Consider the following 14,650-nt stretch of genomic DNA (forward strand, 5'->3'; position numbering starts at 1 on the left):
GTCTCTCACTAATAATGATGAGATTAATAAATTTTGCAAATTATGTAGGGTTACTGATCACCCGACTAAAGTTTGTCCCAAACATCGGGACTTGACTCGAAAATTATAAGACCCAAAAAACTCAAATTATGGATCAGGTGCCTTGGTGAGCACTCTGAGACTGATTGCAAGTGCATAAAAATGAGGAATTTAAAAGGAATTTTTCTGCAGATATACATAAAAAGGATATCTGAGCTGGATGATCCTTGCGCCGTTTGTGGATTTAAGAACCATTTTTCTATAATGTGTCCCACATCCTTTGTTGGACGTCCATCATTATTGAGACAGGAAAAACGTATATTTCATGTATTCAAAATATCAATGTAGGCGAAAAAGTGTCCGGTCTATTTTTACTATCTTTTGGATACGGTAGCAAGAAGTACTTCTTTTCTGAGGAAATATTAAAGCGTTTAAGTCCCGGGAATAAATTACAACAACTTAGGGACCTGGAAGTGTCTTTTAAATTGAGACATCAGCGCCCCTTTTCTTTTTCTGCTTTGTTGGCAAAGGATTGTAGATTATAATTTTAATGGACAAATTTAACGAGACCACGTCAAAATTGACTAAAAGAAGGGTTTCGTCTTTTTCCTGGATACTCTAAATTGAATGGGCCTGTTATTCACGGCATAATAGGCCTGGGCCTTATTCTTACAGTTAAATAATATCCGTTTAATTAAATGTTTTTTGGGGGGTTCTGTTTGGAAACTCCCCAAGTATTTAATTCCCTTCGGTCAGGTGTTTAAATTTTTTAATTTCAATGCAAAGGTTAAAGAAAAGTGACTGGCCTTTGATCAGGTTATTACAACACTATGTGCCTGCTATTCATACTTAATTGATATCAATAATTATAGTTCAGAGAACCTCTTAATAGATATACACTCTTGCATTCCATTGAACTGAGGGATAAAATTATCAGTAAATTTTAGATTATGAACCAAATTTTCGAGGACATTATTCCTTGATTAGTGCAATTTTGCCAATTAAAGATTTGAAAATTCTTCTAGATCGTAGAGTTAAGTAAAAATTGACTCAGATGGACAAGTCATTTAATAAAGATTTAAATAAGACTCGAAAATTATAAGAGCCAAAAAACTCAAATTATGGATCAGATCACTCTGAGACTGTTTGCAAGGGCATAAAGATGAGGAATTTAAATGGATTTTTTTCTGCAGATATACATAAAATGGATATCTGAGCTGAATGATGATCCTTGCGCCGTTTGTTGATTTAAGAACCATTTTTCTATTTCCTGTATTCAAAATATCAATGGAGGCGAAAAAGTGGCCGGTCTATTTTTACTATCTTTTGGATACGGTAGCAAGAAATCCTTCTTTTCTGAGGAAATATTAAAGCGTTTAAGTCCCGGGAATAAATTAAAAACAGGGACGGTGGAAATGCCTGTTAATTCGCTTGTGGGGACTAATTCATTAAAACTTAGGGACCTGGAAGTGTCTTTTAAATTAAGACATCAGTGCCCCTTTCCTTTTTCTGCTTTATTGGCAAAGGATTTAAGATTAAAATTTCAATGGACAAATTTGACGAGACCACGTCAAAATTGATTAAAGAGGGGTTTCTTCTTTTTCCTGGATATTCTAAATTAATTGAATGGGTCTTCTATTCACGGCATAATAGGCCTGGGCCTTATTCTTACAGTTAAATAATATCCGTTTTATTAAATGTTTGGGAGATTCTGTTTGGAAACTCCCCAAGTACATAATTCCCTTCAGCCAGGGGTTTAAATTTTTGAATTTCAATTCAAAGGTTAAAGAAGAGTTACCGGCCTTTGATCAGGTTATTACAACACTATGTGCCTGCTATTCATAGTAAATAGATATACACTCTTGCATTCCATTGAACTGAGGGATAAAATTATCAGTAAATTTAGACATATTTGGCACAATGACTATTTGCTCTCAATTAGAGAAGTAGATGCCAACATTAAAGATGACGGCCCCCTCCTCTCCGAAGGTCTCAGAGGGCGAAATCGTTCTCATCAAATCAGCAAATAAGTCACGACCCTTCCCAGGTTCGGGCAAATTAATTAAATTAATTAAGTGAAGGACTAGTATGTCCAAGTTCATTCTATAAAAAATATTTATCCCTTAGAAGTAAAACGCGATTCAGAATCTGCAGTAGCTGAATTTGCAGAAGAAGGAGTCCCATTCTTCTGTCCTATATGTTCGATTGCCCATGATATGGTGTGTTGCGACTCATGCGATAATTGGTATCATTGCAGTTCTGTTGGGATTGACCAGTGGGACACCATAGGAGAGGGGGTTTGTACGAGTTGTACAGACAAAATGTCGAAATAAATCCTTGTATTCTATTATCAGGGTCATCGAATTAAGTTACTTGTAACTTATTGACTGTTCTTTTTTAAAGTACATGCTTATCTTGTTTTAAAAAAGTAATGATCATACATTACTTTTTCTTCCTTTCCTTGGCAGTGTGTAAGAAATTCCGCAGAAATAAGCATGCTCTTTATTGGACGGTTTGTCCGCTTACGGATTTTTTAACCATTCAGATTGCATGTTATGACTAACTGCCGAAGATTTCTTGGCGCCAAAATGATCTTTTCAGATCCCCAGAATTAACAAGACGCAGGCTTGAACGGACATTGAATTCTCACTTGCAGCTCAAAGCATCGAAATTAATTTGTCCTTATGATACGTTTTAATTCCCAACTGTGAGGCGAAATGATATTACCATTTACAATCACCCATGCCCTTATGTTGGGCGAATTTTATATTTTTTGCAAACTTTTGTACTGAATTGTACTCTGTGAATTAATTAACGTTTTTCACTTTAATATAATGTCTGTTAAAGACGAAATTAAGATCTACTGTTAGACTGTTGTCAGTTGTCCGCCATTGGACTGAATCTACTCCTAGAGGCACCACGCGACTTGCAGTATCGATCTAACCCTAACCCGACTTGCAGTATCGATCTAACCCTCACCCAACTTGCAGTATCGATCTTAGAAGATATCTCTCAACTCTTCAACAACGGAGTTTTGAAACCCAGTATTTATCGAAGATGAGCTATTAACCCTCGGAGACATTACCAACCCAAAGTGGCAGATAGTTGAAGATGATGCATCTTTTGCAGCATGGATCGTTTGCTTTAATAAAATTTACATTGAAGTTTAAAAGATGAACCTGTTTTAATTCTGTTTGGTTTTCTTCCATTCTGCCAAGGGCAAAACCTATCAGGATTTTTCTCATATCATCTTAGCCTCTTTCACACGGCTTAATGAGACACGTAGGAAGGGTCTAGCAGTTACAGAGAACTTTTTTCTCTAGTAAAGCAATGCCCCTTTCTGAGTTCTTCGGCCACAGACTGACCTATCAGCTAACAGGGCGCATTGATTCTATCTGATCCTTAAAGACTTAAGGGGACGTCAGTCAGGAAGGACCGGGCTTTCAGCCTAGCAACACCTCTCCTCTTTCATCCCCTGTCTACCGGACATCTTCATATAGCATTAACGGTTTCCACTGGAGACAACTGCTATTAGCTGAGGGCGACAAAGGAAATGTACTGATTGACCGATAATTACCTCAAAAAGAACCTTCTTCCTTTATCTCCGTTTGACCTTCAAGTGTCTGCTGCCAATAAAATCATATTCTACGTCGTTATTGTTAAAAAGAATTATTTTGTTCATTTTGTATTGTATTTACTAAATATATTTTATTAGGAGTAAAACATTTAAATTCCTAAAAATGATGACATGACGCACACAAACACGGGGACAAGCTGTCTCGAAAAAAATCTTTTTTCATGATAACTTCTAAATATTCCGTTTTGAAAGTGAAAAAGGAGACATCTGTAGCAGTCGCTACAAACAAGCAAAGACAACTTCTCACAACTTCAAGATTTGAAAGCCATTTCTCCCTGCCTTGTCCAATCACAAGCTCTTTCACGTGACAGAGTATATAAAAAGCGAAATCTGTAATCATTAATTCTCTTTCTCGTTGCTTTGCCCTGAAGCACACATCGCCTGGGTACTACAAACTAGCTATGGCTCTTTTCAACTCCTGTTTGTTTCCACATGCGCCAAACGAACATTCTTTACCACGCTAAAGAACATATATCACAATCAAGCACGACACCACACTGAAGACTTCGCCCTTTCTTTCTCTTTTAACCGGCTTTCTTTGTTCCAGCAACTACTAGCTATAAACACGTGCATGCACAAACACTGAACTATTTTTTCTTCAACCAGCCTGCATGATGTTAATTCTATATTTAAAAACATTGAACACTTTTCTCACGTTCTCTGAACTTTCTTACTAACACGTTTCTCTCCTCTATCAAAGTTATTAACGAAAGTGACAAATAAAGTTTGCTTATTAAAAAAAATCTTGGCAAGCTGGACCCACAGTCTAACAGGCGCCGACTCCTTATCTTCAAGCCACTACCAAACAAACCGAAACTGAGCGCAACACAGTCGCTTAGGTGGTGAAGCACAAAACGGTAAAATGCCTGTTAATTGTCTAAACAAGGAAACTAAATAGTGAAAGGACGAGCACGGCACACTTTCCACATTCATTCAGGTCGAGAAGGAATTTTTGTTAGTTTCGTATGATTGTAGGTGAAATATGTCAGCTTTTTCTCATGTTACTCTAAGAAATGATGTCCTTTCTTACTCTGAAAAATAATGTTCCTTTAGCAACCGATGAAAATTAGGAATGGGATTAAAAGTTTACTTGCTTACATCCTCCCAGATGATTATCATAGATAACATTTGAAACGTATCCAAATTTCATAACAAACACATGGATAGGGGTCTAAAAGATAGATACACAAGTTATTGATTGTAGGTGAAATATGTCAGGAAATGATCTGCTTTTTCTCATGTTACTCTAAGAAATAATGTCCTTTCAGCAACCGATGAAAATAAGGTGTCCTATATCTAAACAGAATCACTAGCAGTTTATCCTCTTTGACCTCAAGATGTGACAATCACTAGGAGTTTATCCTCATTGACCTCAAAATGAGGAACGGCATTAAAAGTTTACTTGTTTACATCCTCCCAGATGATTATCATAGATAACATTTGAAACGTATCCAAATTTCATAACAAACACATGGCTAGGGATCTAAGAGATAGATACACAAGTTATTTTACTCATAGTCGAAAGAAAAATAAAATAATATACAAATAACAGGAGGGAGATAACGGTTCCTTACTTAATTTTCATGGCCAATACAATAAAAATTAATAATGTATCACACTTATTAAAAAAAAATAATATCAGATTTTTACACCACTTTTAAAAATACCTAGATTAAACAACTTTCTAGACGGGTAAATTATGAAAGAAATTAGATATATAATACTCAGATTTTATTTAAATGCTGCATATATATATAATTTAATTTGCATAACGTGTATGATGCTCATGTGAGAAAATCAGCAGCAGCTGTAGGATAGCTGACTAGTGAAAATATGAGAAGCCGCCATCTTAGCACATATGAAAATAAAGCAACTGTGTGCACACTGATGTCACAGGAAGGAGAAGAGAAAAAGACAGAAAAAATGACATCACATGATGAGAAACGACAGCAATCAGATGTGTTTTGACTCATATGCAGTGAGAAAACGTGGAAACGCAGGTGAGGAAAATAATACATACAAAAAGGGCATTTCTGACAGACATGTAAAACGCGGGAGTGATTTTTTTTTAAATACAGGGGAGTGCGTTTTAATGTCTTTCCATCTTACTTTGTTCCTGCGATAGAATCAGACAATGTGCAAGTCCGAGTTTTTTTTTAAATGCATGGTTTGAATGCGAGAGCTACATTACATACTCTCCTCTCTAAAACAGATCAGTGAGATTCGAAATCAAAATCTATTACTGAGCCATACACTCTACTATTAACAGTGAGGTAATAATCACATTTTTATTTTATTTGTAATAATTAAAAGTATTCATTTTTTTATACAAAATGCTAAATCCTATTTTAATGCCCTTCCTTCGTATTTTGTTCCTGCGATGGTATCAATGTGCAGGAGCGAGTTTTTTAATCACATTTTTATTTTATTTGTAATAATTAAAAGTATTCAGTTATTTTTATACAAAAGCAGTTCCTCAAGGCTATATGGAAATCATTATTTTTATAGCAAAAGTAGCGACACATCACGGTTTGAGATTTTGAATATTTCGTTTGTAAGTTGTGATGATTGCAGCTAGAAGTCAACTATGACAACTAATGTCTCCAAAATACGAAATAGTTTAATTTTATGTCGCCTTTACTTTACAAAACAAAATTAAAGTGTACTATCACAATCCGGTAAGTAAATATTCGATAAGTATTATTTTTACAATGTTTGCACAATAAATAACACTCAAGATGAGAACAGTAGTCTTAAGAATCTAAGTAATACAAAGAATCATTCTTCATCAAAAAGATTTAGAATCGTAATATTATAATTGGTTTAATGTTGGAGACAAGTACCGGTGCCTAGCAGAGATTGCTACGTGGTCAAGGAGGTTGTGTGCAAACGCCCAACAGTTGAGAAATGGTATTGCTCAGCCTGCCTTGCCTGTAATATATGTGAATACATGTTTGTTTCTAAAAGTCCCGTGTTCCTTTCGTTTTATTACGATTTAACACCATAACATTTAAGAATCATGCTTTTTTTTAATTCATTAATTTTTAAGGTTTGTTGCTTTGGTCAACGTCTAGAATCTTTCCAAACCCCCCAAAACTCTTTACAATGACGACTTTTACAAGTTTTTGAGGGTGATGAAAGCATATATATGCTTATAAAATGGTGACGAGAAATAGTTTTCATGATTTGAAAAATGTACTTTTTCAAAATGTGAAGAATCACATTTGAATATAAATTAAACGTAAAATAAGCACCAACTTTATGGCCACGTAGGGGGGGGTTACTTTTTGCCTTTGTTTTTGGGGAAAAAGTAAATTTTGCGTTTTTTATCTCAATAAAGCCACGAGGATATTTAAGAACAAAAATAAAGTATAATCTCTATACAGATACGTGTCATTCCTTATGTTTTCCAAATATTAATCAATGTAATTCATTATGTTATCGGTGATGGCCAATTCTGTATGTGCAACTGAATACTGAATTGACCACCACTGATAACAAACAATTGCAGCATACCCGAAAACCTATCGAAGTTGTAATGTTAAAGATGATTGTTTCAGTGGTGACCATTTTCATGTGCAAGTGCGCACATATATTTGCCACAAACAAGTAGTTTTCCAAATAATAAGAAATGTAATTATGTTATCGATGGTGGCCAATTCTGTATGTGCAAGTGAATACTGAATTGGCTACCACTGATAACAAACAATTGCATTGTTTAATATCCAGATACTTTCTTGTTTGTACCAAATTTAAATGTGATATTCGTTGTCAGCATACCCGTAAACCTATCGAAGTTGTAATGTTAAAGATGATTGTTAAGGTGGAAAGTAAATAACAATTTACCAAATCGGCTTTCAGGCAGGCCAACAAAACAAATAAAAAAATTATCACGTGGCCAGAAAGTGGGTGCTTATTTTACACTAGCAGGGCTACCCAACGTTGCTTGGGACCATATAAACTATTACAAAATTGAAGTTGATTTTGAACATATCTACTATTCTTAGGATAGAGGAATTTTTAATATCCATGTATCATTTGCTATTTCGAGCTAAAGCATTTTTACCTTTATTTAAATACATATATGAAACAATTTAACGTACTCTCGACAGGTATTGTACAACATATATGAAATAATTTCACTTCCCACCAAGGTAACCATAATTTTTTAAAAAATGAAGTCATTTTTAGATTTAATCGAGAAATTATAACAGTACCACCCCTCATCATCCGTATTGTTTCAGTGGGCCAGCCATTCGGCATTGTGAATATTGAAGTCTCTATAGAATGTGAATGTTAACCAAGGCATGAGTAGACAGAATGTGGTACATTTTTTCAGCTAGTAACTCTGTTGTTATTGGGATGAGAGAGGGCAAATATGAATGTTGCTTGGGACCATATAAACTATGACAAAATTGAAGTTGATTTTGAACATATCTGTTATTCTTAGGATAGAGGAATTTTTAATATCCATGTATAATTTGCTATTTCGAGCAAAAGAATTCTTACATACCTAGAACATGTATGAAATAATTGTACCCTCCATAGGATAGGTAATTTACAGCATGTATATGAAATAATTTTACCTTTGTGAGGACAGTAATGTACAACACGTATTAAAAATAAGTTTTCCTATCCTCAGACGGGAAATTTAAATACATATATGAAACAATTTAACGTACTCTCGACAGGTATTGTACAACATATATGAAATAATTTCACTTCCCACCAAGGCAACCATAATTTAAAAAAAAAAATGAAGTCATTTTTAGATGGATCGTTATGATTTCCAAATTAATACATAAATACATTGCCTTGGTTAATAATTAGACAACTGATATTCATAAAAAAATTCTAATGGCTCCAAGCCCTGACTGAAGCAATAGTTGCATGATGTCTTGTCTGGAACGATTTCCATAAGACATTTCAAGAGGCTTTGTGCCTTGTCTGGAGCGATTTCAATAAAAACATATCAAGTGGTTTCATGCCTTGTCTTGATCGATTTTCATAAAACTTTCAAGTGGCGACGCTCTGCCTTCTGCCTTAGTATATATTTCCATCTACCTCATTCAATCCCAGGCCATGCCGAGCCTTCTGCTAGTATATATTTCCATTTATTTCATTCAATCACCGGCGACGCTGGGCCTTATGTTAGTATATATTTCCATCAGTCTCATTTAATATATTAGATGACGTTATTATTTCAGCATGGCCAGTATTCCGTATGTTAGTTTCTTAACTTGTTAGGTGAAAGCACATAATAGTTTTAAAAATACCTTGTTCTCCTCGTATCAACAATGGCATTCTAAATAACGTTAATACTTCAGCACAGTTCGTATTCCATGTCAAATTTTTACTTCTAATATTGTTAGGTGAAAGTATGGAATAGTTTACAAAAATACCTTCCTTTCTCCATATGACTGGCTTTCTAAAGAATAACGTTATTATTTCAGCACGGTCTGTATCCCACATGCCATATTTTCATTTATTAAATTCTTAGGTTTAAGTACAGAATAGTTAAAAACATACGCTCACCATCTTAAGGATGCCTTTCTAAATAATAATGTTATTATTTCAGCATGGTCCGTATCCTGTATGGTATTTTTTTCATTTAATAAATTCTTAAAGGACAGTGCAGATTAGTAAAAAATATACTCTCCCCTTATTAAGAATGGCTTTCTAAATAATAACGTCATTATTGCAGCGCACTCCTTATTACGTATGTCATTTTTTATTTATAAAGTTGGTAGGTGAAAGTACATAATAGTTAAAAACATATGCTCCCATATTAAGAATGGTTATCTAAATAATAACCGTATTATTTCAGCACGGTCCTTAATCCATATTTCAGTTTTTTTATTTATTAAATTGTAAGAATAGTTAAACACACGCTTCCTATATAAGGAATGGCTCTAAATATTAACGTTATTATTTCAAATCCATATGAAAGCATAGAATATTTAAAAGATACTTTCCCTATATTAAAAATGGCTTTCTAATAATGTTATTACTTCAGCACGGTTCGTTTCCATATGCCAGTTTTTTTATTTATAAAATTGTTACGTGAAAGTACAGAATTATTAAAAAACATAAACTCCACATATTAAGAATGTCTTTCTAAATAATAACATTAATATTTCAGCGTGCTCTGTATTTCGAATGTCAGTTTTTTATTTAAAAATTGGTAGGTGAAAGCATAGAATAGTTAAAAGACGCTCTACCCATATTAAAAATAGCTTTCTAAATAATGTTATTACTTCAGCACGGTTTGTATTCAATATGTCAGTTTTTTTATTAAATTGTTAGGCGGAAGTACAGAATAGTTTAAACATATCTTCCCCATATTAAGAATGGCTTTCTAAATAATAGCGTTATTATTTAAGCACGGTCTGTAATACGCATGTCAGTTTTTTATTTATTAAATTGTTAGATGAAAGTACAGAATAGTTAAAAAATACCTTCCCTCCACATATTAAGAATGGCTTTTTCTAAGCAGTTCAGAGATCTCACCCCCCCATTTGTTTTTCAAGAAAATAAAGGATAGTAAAGAACATACCCTACCCTACAGTTCATATTCCGTATACTTGTTTCTTATTTAATAAATTGTTAGATGAAAGTACAAAATAGTTGAAAAATACCTTCCCTCTATATATTAAAAATGGCTTCCTAAATAATATTATTTCAGCAAAGTCCGTATTCAGTGTGTTATTTTCCATCCCCTCTGCCTTACAATATATTTGAAATCAAGTAAATATGAAACCTTAAAAAGAAGAAATATAGGTTTGTCTTTGTACTTACAAATTCCAAACCGTGAGTAAAATGTACATATTATTTCATTTTTTAATACAAAGACATAAAAAAGGAGTTGTCATCAGCTAGAATCAAGTCAAAATATCTAGCGTTCCAGTTTAATATTGTTTTTTGTATTGTGTGCATAAACGCAAATAATGTCGGCTAGTGGTTAATGTACATTTTATAAGTGTAAATTCTGCCAATGTCTACATGTTATTCATGTATGTAAACAAAGATATAACTCAATATAAACCATCCTTGGTGCATGAATATTATTTCCTGAGAATTTCAGTGTTATGTGACCAGTAGTTTAAAGGTTTACCTGTTAGATATTACACACATGTACTATTTTATATATATAGATAAGTATGTAAGGTTCCCAGCAGCATTTCTAAGATAGGTGGTTGTAGGGATTACATGATAGTAATGTATGGTATATAAGTCATTTCCAACTGTTCTTCCAGTTAATGTTCACAGGACTTGCTGCTACATTGAATGCTTAATTTTTTTCCCGTATGTGTTTTCATGAGTCAACAAACTTGACAAGAACCACATACTTCACAAGAATGTGGTTTCTCTCCTGTATGTATTTTCCTACAATTAAACAATGTTAACTTCCAAGGAAAATAAGAACCACATACTTAACAAGAATGTGGTTTTTCTCCCGTATGTGTTTTTGTATGAGTCAACAAATTTGACTTCCATGCAAATGAAGAACCACATACTTCACAACAATGTGGTTTCTCTCCCGTATGTGTTTTCATATGATGCAACAAATGTGACTTCCTTGCAAAACCCGAAGCACATACTTCACAAGAATGTGGTTTCTCTCCCATATGTGTTTTCATATGTCTCAACAAATTTGACTTCTGCGCAAAAGAACAACCACATACTTCACAACAATGTGGTTTTTCTCCCGTATGTGTTTTTGTATGAGTCAACAAATTTGACTTCCATGCAAATGAGGAACCACATACTTCACAAGAATGTGGTTTCTCTCCCGAATGTGTTTTCATATGACTCAACAAACATGACTTCCATGCAAAAGAAGAACCACATACTTCACAACAATGTGGTTTCTCTCCCGTATGTGTTTTCATATGAGTCAACAAAGTTGACTTCTGTGCAAAAGAAGAACCACATACTTCACAAGAATTTGGTTTCCCTCCCGTATGTGTTTTCATATGATTCAACAAATGTGACCTCCATGCAAATGAAGAACCACATACTTCACAAGAATGTGGTTTCTCTCCCGTATGTGTTTTCATATGTCTCAACAAATTTGACTTCTCCGCAAAAGAAAAACCACATACTTCACAAGAATGTGGTTTCTCTCCCGTATGTGTTTTCATATGATTCAACAAAGTTGATTTATGTGCAAATGAAGAACCACATATTTCACAAGAATGTGGTTTCTCTCCGGTATGTGTTTTCATATGATACAACAAAGCTGATTTATGTGCAAATGAAGAAGCACATACTTCACAAGAATGTGGTTTCTCTCCTGTATGTGTTTTCATATGTCTCAACAAATTTGACTTCTGCGCAAAAGAACAACCACATACTTCACAACAATGTGGTTTCTCTCCCGTATGTGTTTTCATATGATTCAACAAAGTTGATTTATGTGCAAATGAAGAACCACATACTTCACAAGAATGTGGTTTTTCTCCCGTATGTGTTTTCATATGATTCAACAAAGCTGATTTATGTGCAAATGAAGAACCACATACTTCACAAGAATGTGGTTTCTCTCCTGTATGTGTTTTCATATGTCTCAACAAATTTGACTTCTGCGCAAAAGAACAACCACATACTTCACAATAATGTGGTTTCTCTACCGTATGTGTTTTCATATGATGCAACAAATTCGACTTCTGCACAAAAGAAGAACCACATACTTCACAAGAATGGTGTTTCTCTCCCGTATGTGTTTTCATATGCTGCAACAAATGTGACTTCTGTGCAAAAGAAGAACCACATACTTCACAAGAATCTGGTTTCTCTCCCATATGTGTTTTCATATGATTCAATAAAGTTAACTTCCTTGCAAAAGAAGAACCACATATTTCACAAGAATGTAGTTTATCTCCCATGTTTGATTGCATTCCACAAAAAGTATATTGAGTTGCGTATATGAGAATAAGCACGCTTATAATTCTAAAAAAATATTTAAAGGAATTAAAACTACATCACCAAGGAAGAAAAGGTCTTCTTATCTCTTAATGGATTTCTTTTCAGTGTTGCAAATTCTGAAAATATACAATAAATTTGAAAAAGTAAAATTTTTGTGATAAAATTTAATTTTTATTAAAATATATATAGCGTCCTATGTAATTTGAAATTTTATTTTCAATATCACTAAAGATTGAAACTTCAGCATTCAGGAGTATTTAACTTACAACTGATTTTTACCAAGTACTCTAACCATAGCACTTTTCTAAGGATAGATTTTAAACTCTTCTAACTTAATGTTACTAATACTACAATATAAAAGGTTGTGGAAACAAAAAGGTGAATTCCAAAAATGTTATTTAAAATCTGTAGTTTTATTAAATTAGGCTTTTTACACATGATCAAAATTATAAGACCAAGGGTTTAAATTCTTAGATTTATGGTACTTCTAATGTTTTTAGTTCAGTTAGAGATTAGCAATCACTGTGTAAAGGTGTTACTATGCCTAAACCAAGAAAACTCACCGAAGTTGACTGCCCTCGAATTCTAGGATTCCATAAGCAAAGTTTGTCACAGCGAGTGATAGCAGTTAAGGTATATCACAGTGCAACTGTTATTGTCAACTTTCTAAAGAACATTGAGAATTATGGAAAAGCAAAATCCTTTGGTATGCCCCCAAAATTTCTCCTGCATTGAGTAGGAAAATCAGACAGGTTGTTATGAATGACAGAGGACTTTCTTCTAGTCAAATTAAGTCGGTTACAGATGCTGATTACAGTCCAATCAGACGACACTTACAACAAAAAGGCATGGTAAATAAAAAGTGTAAACAAATTCCTCTATTGCTTCCACATCACAAAGTGGAACGCTTAAGATTTGGTTGTGAATACCAAATCTGGGATGTTGAGAAGTGGAAGACAGTCTTGTTTTCTTATGGGAAAAATTCAATTTAGATGGTCCTTATGAGTTACAGTGATATTGACATGACAAAAGCATGTCCTTTGAAATTTTTTCAACACATCATAGTGGTAGAGGGTCCATAATGGTATGAGGTTCCTTTTCTTACAGATGGTAAGATGGAACTCCAGATGGTGCAGGGTCGTCAGACAACAGCTGGTTATATTAGCGTGCTACAAAAAGCATGTTTGATGATGGAGGGACATCGTTTGTGTGGGGATGGATGGTTATTCCAAGAGGTTAATGCTGCAGTTCACAATGCAAGATGGACCTTGAGCTTTCTACAAGAAAATGCAGTCCATCTCTTGGGACATCCTTCATGCTCACCAGACTTGAACCCAATTGAAAATGTTTAAAGATGGATGAAAAAAGAGGTTTATCGAAACGGCAAACAATATTCAAGAAAAATGAACTTCATGAAGCCATCTTCAGAAACTGGAGCAGGATCCCTCGCACCGTAATGGAAATCCTTATTTTTAACATGCCCCCCAAAATTTTTGAAGTCATCAAAAGCAGTGGAGGTTGAACTCATTATTAAGTTTTATTGTTGAATGTTTTCATACACTTTTCGTACACTTTTTTACAATTTAATAGAATTTTTGTCACTGGTCTTTTTTGATCATGTGTAAAAAGCCTAATTTCATAAAATGTAAATTTTAAAAATAAATCTTTAGAATGTAGCTTTTTGTTTCCATAACCTTTTAGATTGTAGTATCGGAAGAGTTTATAGAAACTTTTTACTGCTTATTACTATATTATTTATAATTGTTCCCATATCGTGTTAAATACTATACTAGGCTTAGTAATTGATCATCACCCAGAATATATATCGATTCCTTAAGCCAGATTACTCTTTATTGTTCTTCTCCAGTTATAATTTTATTTCATCCCATAAGGGTAGATGGTTTGCCTTTTAAATCATATATTCTGCCATAACTGGTTTTTCAATCCCTTCAATGTTTTTTTAATCTTACTGTAAGTGAGTGACATGGGTTACATTTGTATAACTTTACACATTTACATGGAATCTCTTTGTCATGATTTTTCCATAAACCATTTGACATGCACTCT

This window comes from Euprymna scolopes, chromosome 46 (assembly GCF_053919585.1).
Source record: "Euprymna scolopes isolate OS-2025 chromosome 46, ASM5391958v1, whole genome shotgun sequence".
Classification (NCBI taxonomy): Eukaryota; Metazoa; Mollusca; class Cephalopoda; order Sepiida; family Sepiolidae; genus Euprymna; species Euprymna scolopes.